The sequence below is a fragment of the Ylistrum balloti genome, unplaced genomic scaffold (genome assembly GCF_031769215.1).
Source record: "Ylistrum balloti isolate Yb309-2 unplaced genomic scaffold, AGI_CSIRO_Ybal_v1 Utg370140, whole genome shotgun sequence".
NCBI classification, from domain to species: Eukaryota; Metazoa; Mollusca; class Bivalvia; order Pectinida; family Pectinidae; genus Ylistrum; species Ylistrum balloti.
The window spans coordinates 645,125-657,238 of NW_026782147.1; positions in this window are offsets into that span (position 1 = coordinate 645,125).

Genomic DNA, 12,114 nt, shown 5'->3' on the forward strand with positions numbered 1-12,114 from the left:
TGGAGACGCCAGCAAAACGTTATACTATATCACTTGAATTTCGCGCGTTTTAGGATGCCTTCGCGAAATAAAGTCTGTTAGAAATATGGCTCTTATGAAGATTTGACCAAACTTTTGAGATTTGAGAATCTCAAAATAATGAACATCGAAATTTTGTATTTAGCATAAAAATAATGAATATATCTGAAATTGAAAAAAAAAAGTTGTTTCTGTTGCTGTGGTATCAGAAAGACCGACACATTAAGCTGTTCCATGGTAGTAGTTTTTAGGCTGGCGCACTGACTGTTATTTCTGTGTCTGTAAAATTTTAACTAACAAAGGAATAGAGGCTTTAAACTTGGTAAATTGAATTATAAAAGATAATATTTGGTGTCGTGAAGATTAATTGCAGGGCAAAAATGTTATTATTGGCCTTTCTTACATGGTAAATTTATGAGTGAATCACTGAGAAACGGAGAGTAAGTACAAGGAGAATAAGACCAGGCGTTCCTAAAATGTAAGCTCTTCTGCTTGATGTAACGTTCCCAAGCAACAACGGAACCATCAGAACCCTCCGGCATCTTATATAATTATTGAGCACCAAACACATCCACCTTAATACTACCATTCTGATTTCCAAGAGTTACTGCCCTTTGTTTCACGTTCAGTATAGTGATAAGCTTGCTAGACAATGGAGGCCAAGAATGCATGTTGTACATGAATATAGAATATTTCCCAATATGGTCATTATGATGACCTTAAAACTTCCCCATGATTATCATCAACCTTTAAAGATGCATTGACTAAAATAATCAGAAGTAATAATTCAATCTAGTGCTTTTCGTCCCCTTTCTTTCTACCTAACAAAGTTGTAGCATTAAGAGAATTTTCATGTCTGTGGGCCTTTACTAAAAAAAAAACAAAAATGAAAAAAAACAATTTATTTTCATATCACAGTCACTTTATTGACTTACATATCAAACATGAGTACAGGAAATATCTCAAGTTAACATATACTTCAGGGCTGAATAATCATACTATACACAAGTATTCTGCTTGCGTAGGAGGATGGAGAGAATCCAGGGTAAGGAAGACTATAGTACTCACCCAGTGGAAACCAATGTTTTCTTTATTGGAGTGAGGGGAATCCCCACATGGTATGAGGAGCCATCTACTTACATGAATAAAGGAATATTTCTCCTTTCCATGACTGAGAAGAATTTCAGAACTTATGGAAAAAAATTTATTGGAAGTAAATCAAGCACATTAACACTCAATTATATACTACTAGTCTCATATATACAAGTACTACTTTAAAAATGAGTGTGTGACTTTATATGGTATGTAGGTGCTGTCATCACCAAATATGCATATCCCTCCCCTCTCCCCTGACCCTTCCCACAAACACACATTTCTTCCAATCCCACATATATTGATATATCCCCACAAGAAATTCATTACATAACAACAATATTTAGCTGTTCCTATTACATACTCATACGACAAGCTTCCGTTTCATGAATATATCAAAAAACATTTTTTTCCTAAAAAATTCATCAATAAGAATTGTCATTATCAAATAATTGTTCTCTTTACATGAAAATACAGTCATTACATTTCCTATCATAGCTATTATGTAACTACAGAGACATCAGATACTTACAGTACAACACAAGTTGTTTGATGAAGGTAGCCATCTTTTGGAGGTTGTTTTATTTGCTTTTTTTTATTTTATATTGAATACAATCGTGATACGATGATACTGCAAAAAAATGAAACTTACAGGGAAAACCGATATCTGTTTCACCATGTGCAAAAAATCATTCCTAATTTTGTTTCTAGCGATTGGAAAAACTGCAAAAATCAGAATTATTGAAAACGTGCCATCTTGGCAGACAATGTACATCGTCAAGTTCGACACAACTGTTCCAGGGACTGTTTACCTTAAATTGGTACATCACTCTCGGCAGATCTTCATAATGACATGAAATCATGTACCATGTAAAACATATAGCTATCATCATGTGATATGTCAACAAAAATAAGATTAATTTCTCCCAATATTTACAAATAACTAGTGACACCGTATGTGAAATGAGCATGTCACATGATTTTTCAAAAAAAAAAAAAATACATGACCATGCACAGTGATACCTCTATCTCTTATATACATGACATTAACAACATAAGGAAATGTTATCATCAACATCATAATTTGAAATGTCATTAGACAAATTATCAATACAGAAAATTGACCAGGTATAGCCAGCCATTGCCTTGTTTCATACTTTCACAAAGTCACAGGGTTAGGTATAGCCAGCAACAGCCTTGTTTCATACTTTCACAAGGTCACATAAGACCAGGTATAGCCAGCCATAGCTTTGTTCCATACTTTCACAAAGTCACATATGGCAAGGTATAGCCAGCATTAGCTTTGTGCCATACTTTCACAAAGTCACATATGGCCAGGTATAGCCAGCCATAGCTTTGTTCCATACTTTCACAAAGTCACATATGGCCAGGTATAGCCAGCCATAGCTTTGTTCCATACTTTCACAAAGTCACATATGGCCAGGTATAGCCAGCCATAGCTTTGTTCCATACTTTCACAAGGTCACATATGGCCAGGTATAGCCAGCCATAGCTTTGTTCCATACTTTCACAAGGTCACATAAGACCAGGTATAGCCAGCCATAGCCTTGTTCCATACTTTCACAAGGTCACATATGGCCAGGTATAGCTGGCCAAATCCTTGTTCCATTTATATGGTTACACATCATAAGGTCACACCTAACAAGGTTAAGCTGGCTGTAGTCTTGTTTCGTAGTTCTGAAAGGTCACACAATACAAGGTCACACACGACTAGATATAGCTGGTTGAAGTAAATAGATCACATTAATCTGCAGTCTATAACACGTTTCTATAAAATCATTATTTTTCATAGGATTTTCATTAATTTCAAAGGTACACTTAATGTACATGCAAATTAAAATTTCCACAAACTGTTAAAATTAGTTGGCAATCAGTGAGCTATATATTTATTCTTGAAATTAAATGTTTACAAATTTTTTTTTTTTTTAAATTGACTCCTACAAAAATTAATTATTGTACAATATTGTCTTTACATTCCACATCAGTGTGGACCCGAATGAAATGAATTGTTTGATACCTATAAACAATACAAACATGTAAGCGCAGAATGACTAGTGAGACAAAACCATAACACCGCATGGAATGATGACAGAATATTCATTGAATTTTAAAAATTAAAACATCTTGAATGAATTCAACCAGATTCAAGATTAATCACCTAATCATAAATGGACAAAGTTTAATAGGTCAAAATCACAGAAATCAAAGATCTAATGAAGCAAATCTGTAAACATTACACTTGGATTAAGAGTTACGAAATTTCATTTATGACTTGAAAAATAAGGAGAGATCCCAAAGGACCGTGGCACCAACTGTCATTTGATTTATATTAAGTTCTTGACAAAGATGGACCCTTTTTCGACTTTTCTCACCTTCTGTTTTTGCTCTTAATTATGTGAATTGTAAAATTCCTCTAACAAAATAATGACAAAAATTTTCAATTGCCAAATTCAAAATGGCGGCCTGTTAGAGATTTTGTTTTCCTAATCGGTCCCAAGATAACAAACAAAATGAAGGATCAACGGGAACCTACATATGAAATTTGAAAAAGATAAAAAAATAAAAAACTAATGTATTCAATTTCATAGTTTGATACAAACAGAAAAATAAATATGAAATCGTTTGACAGGATTGTAATGTTAATTTCCTTGATGTCAAATATAGGCTTTTACAATGAAAAAAAATATCACAATGACAACACTCTGATGTCACATTGACATCACATAATTATCAATGACATCATTGGTATATTACACTAACATCCTTCTAAGATTACTGACAATAAAAGTCTATGATCCTACATCAACACAAGCAAAATGCAGTATTCAAAATTGAAAATACTATAATCTTTCCAGAAATTGTAACAAAAATCTAAAATTAAAACAAAATTTTTAAAAAAAGCTTTGAATGCGTTGCAAGTCGGATAACAAGTAGTACACACTTTGATATGATACTGATAACACCACATGGCAACTTAATTTTCCTGTCAAAGTAAAAAATGAAATTATACATGGGAACATGATCTGTCTTTTTTAGGCCGTATTCATCCAGTACGTGCTCCTGTCCATGTAAGCTAAACTCACCATTTTCACTAAGAGAGCTGAAAACTGTGTGTTGAATTAAATCCTGATGAAAGATTACTTACCTCACAGATCTCAATATTCAGTATTCTAATTCTTTGACTCCTGTATACACTATTGCATATATGACAATGAAAATGCCCCGAATTGATGCCTCGGGAAAACTCTGAAGGTTGCCATAGAAACTGTGAAAATGTCAAATATTAAGGGTCAATTTTATGCACTATTACCAGTATTCTAAATCCATCAAAAAATCCTTACCTTAAGAATAGGTCCAAGGGGCCTGTATAACTCACTTGGCTAATTATCGTAAATTTTCAGACTTTTGAAAAAGAATTTCAAATATGACAAATAACTTCTGAAATAATTTCCATATTGGGTCGCTGTCGAGATTCACCAGTCATAAAATAGCTCGAGACCAAACTTGGACAATACCTTTGAATGGAAGGATTTCTAAGAATTTACATTTCCTTTGTTGGGTCCCACATCTTTAATGTCAGACTCCTGGTTGATACAAGGCATTTCCACAAAAGAAGAAATTTTCTCTTTTTTCCCCTATTGGGCCCCACCCCTCTCACCCCAAGAGGCTAAGAACTGCTATTTAAACAGCTGATTTCAGTTATCAAGTATGTTTTAGACCAAAATGAGACATCCACACATTTCTACTGAAGAAAAACATTTAAAAAAAAAAATTTGCTCTATTACCCATATCGGTCCATGCCACTCCTACCCTAAGCAACAGAGGACAACTTTTTACCAAAAAGAGATTCCACTTTATAGCCATGGATGCTTCAGAACAAATCAGAACAGAATCTTGATATTTCTACAGAAGAAGAATCTTTAGATATATTTGCCCTTTTTTGGCACTGTCTCTCCTGTCCCAGAGAGCTGGCCCAATAACCCATGGTTGCTTCCAACCAAATTTGTGCAAAATCATCAAAATAAGCAATTCTTTCCCCAAAAGTTACAATTTCCTAATATAAGATTTAATTATCCAGGAAAATTTTTCAGTCATACCGTTTTATTTTTTTGTTTTTCTATTTTGTGATATATTAAATAAAAGAATATGGTGACTATATGTGCATGGCATGAACACCAGAATCCACATTTTACTAAATACCTATGATTCTTATACAGGACAGAATTGAGATTGTAAAAAATTTTTTCAAAAATCTGAGTTATTTTTACATCATTTTACTTAAATACGATATGTACATTGTAAAATGTATGTGCAAACTCTGACTTTATTTTTATTTTTTTTTCTCTATATCTTCTCGAAGAAATTTTCCTTTGGTTGTGATTTCATCCTTGGGCAAGACATGTAATCACTATTACTCTGAATGGCATATAATGGGCCTCCTGCATGTTGTTCAGTGTGGTAGTCACCAGTTACCACAAGGAGACCCCAGCTCAAATGACCCTGACTGTTTATATGGCAATAAACCAAGCAAACAAACACACAAATACACAAACAAACAAACAAACAAACAAAAAAAGTCCTTTGGTACAGATTGGTTCAGGTATATCAACAACTAAAAACAAATCAACATGTGAGCTCATTAAATAAAGTGGGTGAGAAATTCTCACAAAAAATACACATGACTTATTAGGCTCTTCTCCTGTCACCTCTTTAATCATAAACATTTGGTTCCTCTCAAAACAAAATACATCTCTCTTACTCTATGCTTTGCAATGTGACCCCTTTAATTCCTAAACAAACATTTGTAAGTGATGTTTTTGTTTCAGCAACAAGTACAGTGCACATCATGATCTTCTGGATGCCACTGTTAATGGTTCTATTTAGCCAGTGTTGTGAGGTTTTCTAGGCAAATGACCATCACTGGACAAGAATCAATAGTGACCACTACCATATAAAGAGAGCGACTTTTGAGATACAATGCCTTTTGACACAAAGACAACTGGTGTTTAAACTGTTGTCACATCAAAGTTAATTGTCATTAAACTATAGTAGTACTGATATATTCTGACAGTTGAGATTAAATGGAGAGAAGTATTGCTTTTCAAAAATAAATGAAATAAATAAAAGTAAACAAAATTGCATAGCTTGTAAGCAAAAAAGCAGAAGGTGCTAAATTGTGTTAAATGATCCTCTCTCTTTCCCTTCCTCCTTCTCTCCTTCAATCACTAATGTAAGTACCATATTTGAATTAGAAAAATGTCACAGAGATCCAAGAAAAAACATCAAGGTCACAGACAAAACTATCCTGGCCATAGAAAAAGGTCACAGACATATGTCACAGCTAAGCCAACTCTGGACCAGTGTTGTAGAGTCTGGGATGAAACAGACCTGGAAACTGACGTTTAAGTTTGGCTGATCGGGTTTTTAGTGATCTCATCACATATAAATTTACTGTCAAAATTTCCAGATAACAAATTGTCAGCAGAAAACATCTGCAGTGATAGATTTCTATATACAAGTGACAAATACATCAGCTACAACAAAACATGACACACAGAAATTAATCCGGTAAACAAACACAAAATATGGAGATTTTAAGGAAAAAGAGAATGTAGAGGAAAGACATTTTGTGTTTGTAGGTTTCTAGTTGACTTACTATAAAAACTCACCAAATATGATATAATTAAAGAGAATCTTAAATTTGTTTCCATTTCATATGAAATTAATGTCCAAGACATTTTTCATGAACAGCTCCTCAGCTTACTAAGTAAAATGTACAATGTCACAAACCTGATATGACATGGAAATGAACGCATGATTCTGTCAATCATAATCAATTAACCTGATACAAATTAGGTGATTTCTCAATTTAAATTTCCTTCTTTGGTAATATGACAATGTACATAATGTCATAATGTAATCCTTCAGCCAATCAAAGCCCTGCTAGGTCATATAAGATATACATCATAACATAAATTCATGTAAAGGGTATTATTACACTGATAAGAGTGTAGTTATGTGATAGACATATCTACTTAAGGAGACTGGTTATGTATCATTTGTGTCACAGAGGTCAACCACCCAGGTATGACATTAACAATCTGATCAGATCAAAAGTAAAATTAAAGGTGACAGTATTAAGTCACAAGGTCTATCTACACAGTATTAAGTCACAAGGTCTACCTACACAGTATTAAGTCACAAGGTCTATCTACACAGTATTATGTCACAAGGTCTACCTACACAGTATTAAGTCACAAGGTCTATCTACACAGTATTATGTCACAAGGTCTACCTACACAGTATTAAGTCACAAGGTCTACCTACACAGGTCACCTACACAGTATTATGTCACAAGGTCTATCTACACAGTATTATGTCACAAGGTCTACCTACACAGTATTAAACCACAAGGTCTACCTACACAGTATTATGTCACAAGGTCAACCTACACAGTATTAAGTCACAAGGTCTACCTACACAGGTCATCTACACAGTATTGTGTCACAAGGTCTACCTACACAGTATTAAACCACAAGGTCTACCTACACAGCATTAAACCACAAGGTCTACCTACAAAGTATTAAACCACAAGGTCTACCTACACAGTATTAAGTCATAAGGTCTACCTACACAGTATTAAGTCACAAGGTCTACCTACAAAGTATTAAACCACAAGGTCTACCTACACAGTATTAAGTCACAAGGTCTACCTACACAGCATTAAACCACAAGGTCTACCTACACAGTATTAAGTCACAAGGTCTACCTACAAAGTATTAAACCACAAGGTCTACCTACACAGTATTAAGTCACAAGGTCTACCTACACAGCATTAAACCACAAGGTCTACCTACACAGTATTAAGTCACAAGGTCTACCTACACAGTATTATGTCACAAGGTCTACCTACACAGTATTAAACCACAAGGTCTACCTACACAGTATTAAGTCACAAGGTCAACCTACACAGTATTAAGTCACAAGGTCTACCTACACAGGTCATCTACACAGTATTGTGTCACAAGGTCTACCTACACAGTATTAAACCACAAGGTCTACCTACACAGCATTAAACCACAAGGTCTACCTACAAAGTATTAAACCACAAGGTCTACCTACACAGTATTAAGTCATAAGGTCTACCTACACAGTATTAAGTCACAAGGTCTACCTACAAAGTATTAAACCACAAGGTCTACCTACACAGTATTAAGTCACAAGGTCTACCTACACAGCATTAAACCACAAGGTCTACCTACACAGTATTAAGTCACAAGGTCTACCTACAAAGTATTAAACCACAAGGTCTACCTACACAGTATTAAGTCACAAGGTCTACCTACAAAGTATTAAACCACAAGGTCTACCTACACAGTATTAAGTCACAAGGTCTACCTACACAGCATTAAACCACAAGGTCTACCTACACAGTATTAAGTCACAAGGTCTACCTACAAAGCATTAAACCACAAGGTCTACCTACACAGTATTAAGTCACAAGGTCTACCTACACAGCATTAAACCACAAGGTCTACCTACACAGTATTAAGTCACAAGGTCTACCTACAATGCATTAAACCACAAGGTCTACCTACACAGTATTAAGTCACAAGGTCTACCTACACAGCATTAAACCACAAGGTCTACCTACACAGTATTAAGTCACAAGGTCTACCTACAAAGTATTAAACCACAAGGTCTACCTACAAAGTATTAAGTCACAAGGTCTACCTACACAGTGTTAAGTCACAAGGTCTACCTACAAAGTATTAAACCACAAGGTCTACCTACACAGTATTAAGTCACAAGGTCTACCTACACAGGTCATCTACACAGTATTGTGTCACAAGGTCTACCTACAAAGTATTAAGTCACAAGGTCTACCTACACAGTATTAAAAAAAGGACAAAATCTACAAATATGAAAAATTACAATAAATCATCAAACTAAAATGAAGTGAAAAGATGGACAGATGGACAGACCGATAAACCAACAGATGGACAGATGGACAGACCGATAAACCAACAGATGGACAGACCGATAAACCAACAGATGAATGGACTAAGAGATGGATGGATGGGGAATGACTGCTACATCTAGTCACTAGAAAGCCTGACCAGAGTGACCATTATACCTGAAGTCCATTGACAGCCTGGCCAAAGTGACCAGTACATGAACTGTCCATTGATAGCTGGGCCAAAGTGACCAGTACATGAACTGTCCATTGATAGCTGGGCCAAAGTGACCAGTACATGAACTGTCCATTGATAGCCTGGCCAAAGTGACCAGTACATGAACTGTCCATTGATAGCCTGGCCAAAGTGACCAGTACATGAACTGTACATTGATAGCTGGGCAAAAGTGACCAGTACATGAACTGTCCATTGATAGCCTGGCCAAAGTGACCAGTACATGAACTGTACGTTGATAGCTGGGCAAAAGTGACCAGTACATGAACTGTCCATTGATAGTCTGGCCAAAGTGACCAGTACATGAACTGTCCATTGATAGCCAGGCAAAAGTGACCAGTACATGAACTGTCCATTGATAGCTGGGCAAAAGTGACCAGTACATCTTCACTCCATTGATACCATATAGTTGGTTATTTTCGTTGGGGATAGTACTTTTTATTATTTTGCAGTACATTAATGTTATTGTGAGAATTTATTCAGTAAAATAACGAGAGTGTGTTAGGTATCCTTTAACATCTAAATCTTGAAATGTAATTCGTTAAAATATTATTCGGTTGTTGTAAAAGTAAACTTTAATTACCAGCTATATGGTATTCAGATACAAAGTAATAGGGAAGTCAAACATTGGTGTGAGGTGTCACTAGATAAGTTGTAGAGTCGTTTTACAACTTAATACATAGCATATTTGTTTACAGACATTGTTAAGTTAGATAAACAAAATGGGACTAACAGAAATACTTTACAGAACTAAAATGAGTGATAAGCCAGACTCTGACCGATATAAAGCTACAAAGCATTGCTGAAGACAAACAAAAATAGCCGACATTTAATTGAACATGCTGTTGAAGCACAAATAGCTCAAGGAAAATGCTATAAATTAAAGTTATGTAAATACGGAAAAATAAAACATTATAAAACAATAAAAATCGGGAATAGAAATATTTCCGTGTAAGTATAACTACTGGAATTACTACAAGGATTATCATACATAGTACCCAGAAATATGGGATTTCACTTCAGATTGTCTCCCTGTTAAACCCGACTCCATATAATATGCACTTATAGTCCCTTGGGTAACACTTACGGTAACATAAAATCAAAAAAAAAAAAGATGGACTTGTTTCAACATAGGGAAACAACACGTTTTGGCACGCAATAGCTGTGAATTATCAGGCAGGGGTTTAATGCAGAAAAAATATGTTGAAAAAATCTAGGCAAAATGGCAAAAGTTTCTAAAATAATGCATTTACACAATACAGCAATAAATTTTATTCTGATGTTGAGATATTTTACATAGTAGCAACTGTGATGTTGTGACATACAACAATCCTGTGACAACATCAGTTATGGTGTAACAAACTAGCATCAAGAATGAAGAAAGGCAGTCAGTCCTTTTTCCTGTTGTTTACCAAGGGTGATTTACAAACATCGGTCTGTCTGACAAAGCCCAAAAAAGGCAGAAAGGTCGGACAATTGATCCTGGTTTTCTGTTGCTTACTAGAGGCGATGTATAAACAACGGTCTGTCTGACAAAGCCCAAGAAAGCAGAAAGTTAGATTATCAATCTTGTAGTCCTATTGTTTACTAGCGGTGACTTAAAAACATCAGTCTGTCTGATGAAGCCAAAGAAGACAAAAGATCTGGCAGTCAGTGTGTTGTAGTATCGTACATATATATTTAAAACAAAGCTAATAATGAAATAAACAACAAATTACAAAATAAATAAACAAAACATTATCAAAGCCTGGACATCTTACAACAATTATTGATCACAAGTAAAATTATGCATAAATGATTAATAAAACTTGTTACATGAAATTAACATAATTATAAATTCTTATCGACTTTTTTCATCATAAATGTTATACACAGAATTTGTCCTGTTTGAGGACGTTAATAAGTCTCCATGTATATTATATTGGACAAGATATTCACTGTCCTTTGTGTCGATGTGAAAATGTTGAATTTCCTGTACCTGTAAACATATTATCACATAGCCACTGCGGTCTGGATATCATGTCTGGTTTTCATCCATTTATGCTCCACAATCTACTGTATGTGTACTTATTTTAGCAATATTCTAATATCAGCACCTTTTGCGTTCATTGTGCTAATTCAAGTGCAGCGCTAAAATTTCTAAAATTATTAATTAACTTTCATTGTAAATTTAATCACAGAACAAACCCAGCTAGGCAAAGTAAATCCTTATACCTATGAGCTTATGTTTGTGATGCATCCCTGTTACGATCAGGTGTAGATCGCTGGAGTGTTTGAATCTAGGCCATCTGAATACAAACACATACAAGCTTTTAAATCATTTGGATTGATCTTCACATTGTTATGAAAATAAAACTAAGTTTGGAACTACATTAGACTGGTAAACAGTCCTTGTAATTAAGAAGCAAAAAGTCATGACAGTCTATGAATAGGTCTGTAACACATCCTGCCAAGACTTACAGTGGATTTTCGTTATCTTCGCTTGAATTAAGATTGAGCTAACCCCCTCAAAGTGCTAAATCAAATACATATACAGTGTACAATTTCCGGTTATATAATCACAGTATAGATTATTCAAAGACAAACAAACAGAAAACAATGAGATAATATAGTGTTTTACTCTAATAACGGTAAACAAAACAATAAAACATACTAATTAATGCAAGGTCAGAGTTAAAATACTCTTTTATATTCCATATTCCTAAACGGAATCAAAAAAAATGTTCACATTTACTTTTTACGCTCAGAATTAATTATTTAGCTTGCAACACTATATATACACAGATGCAAA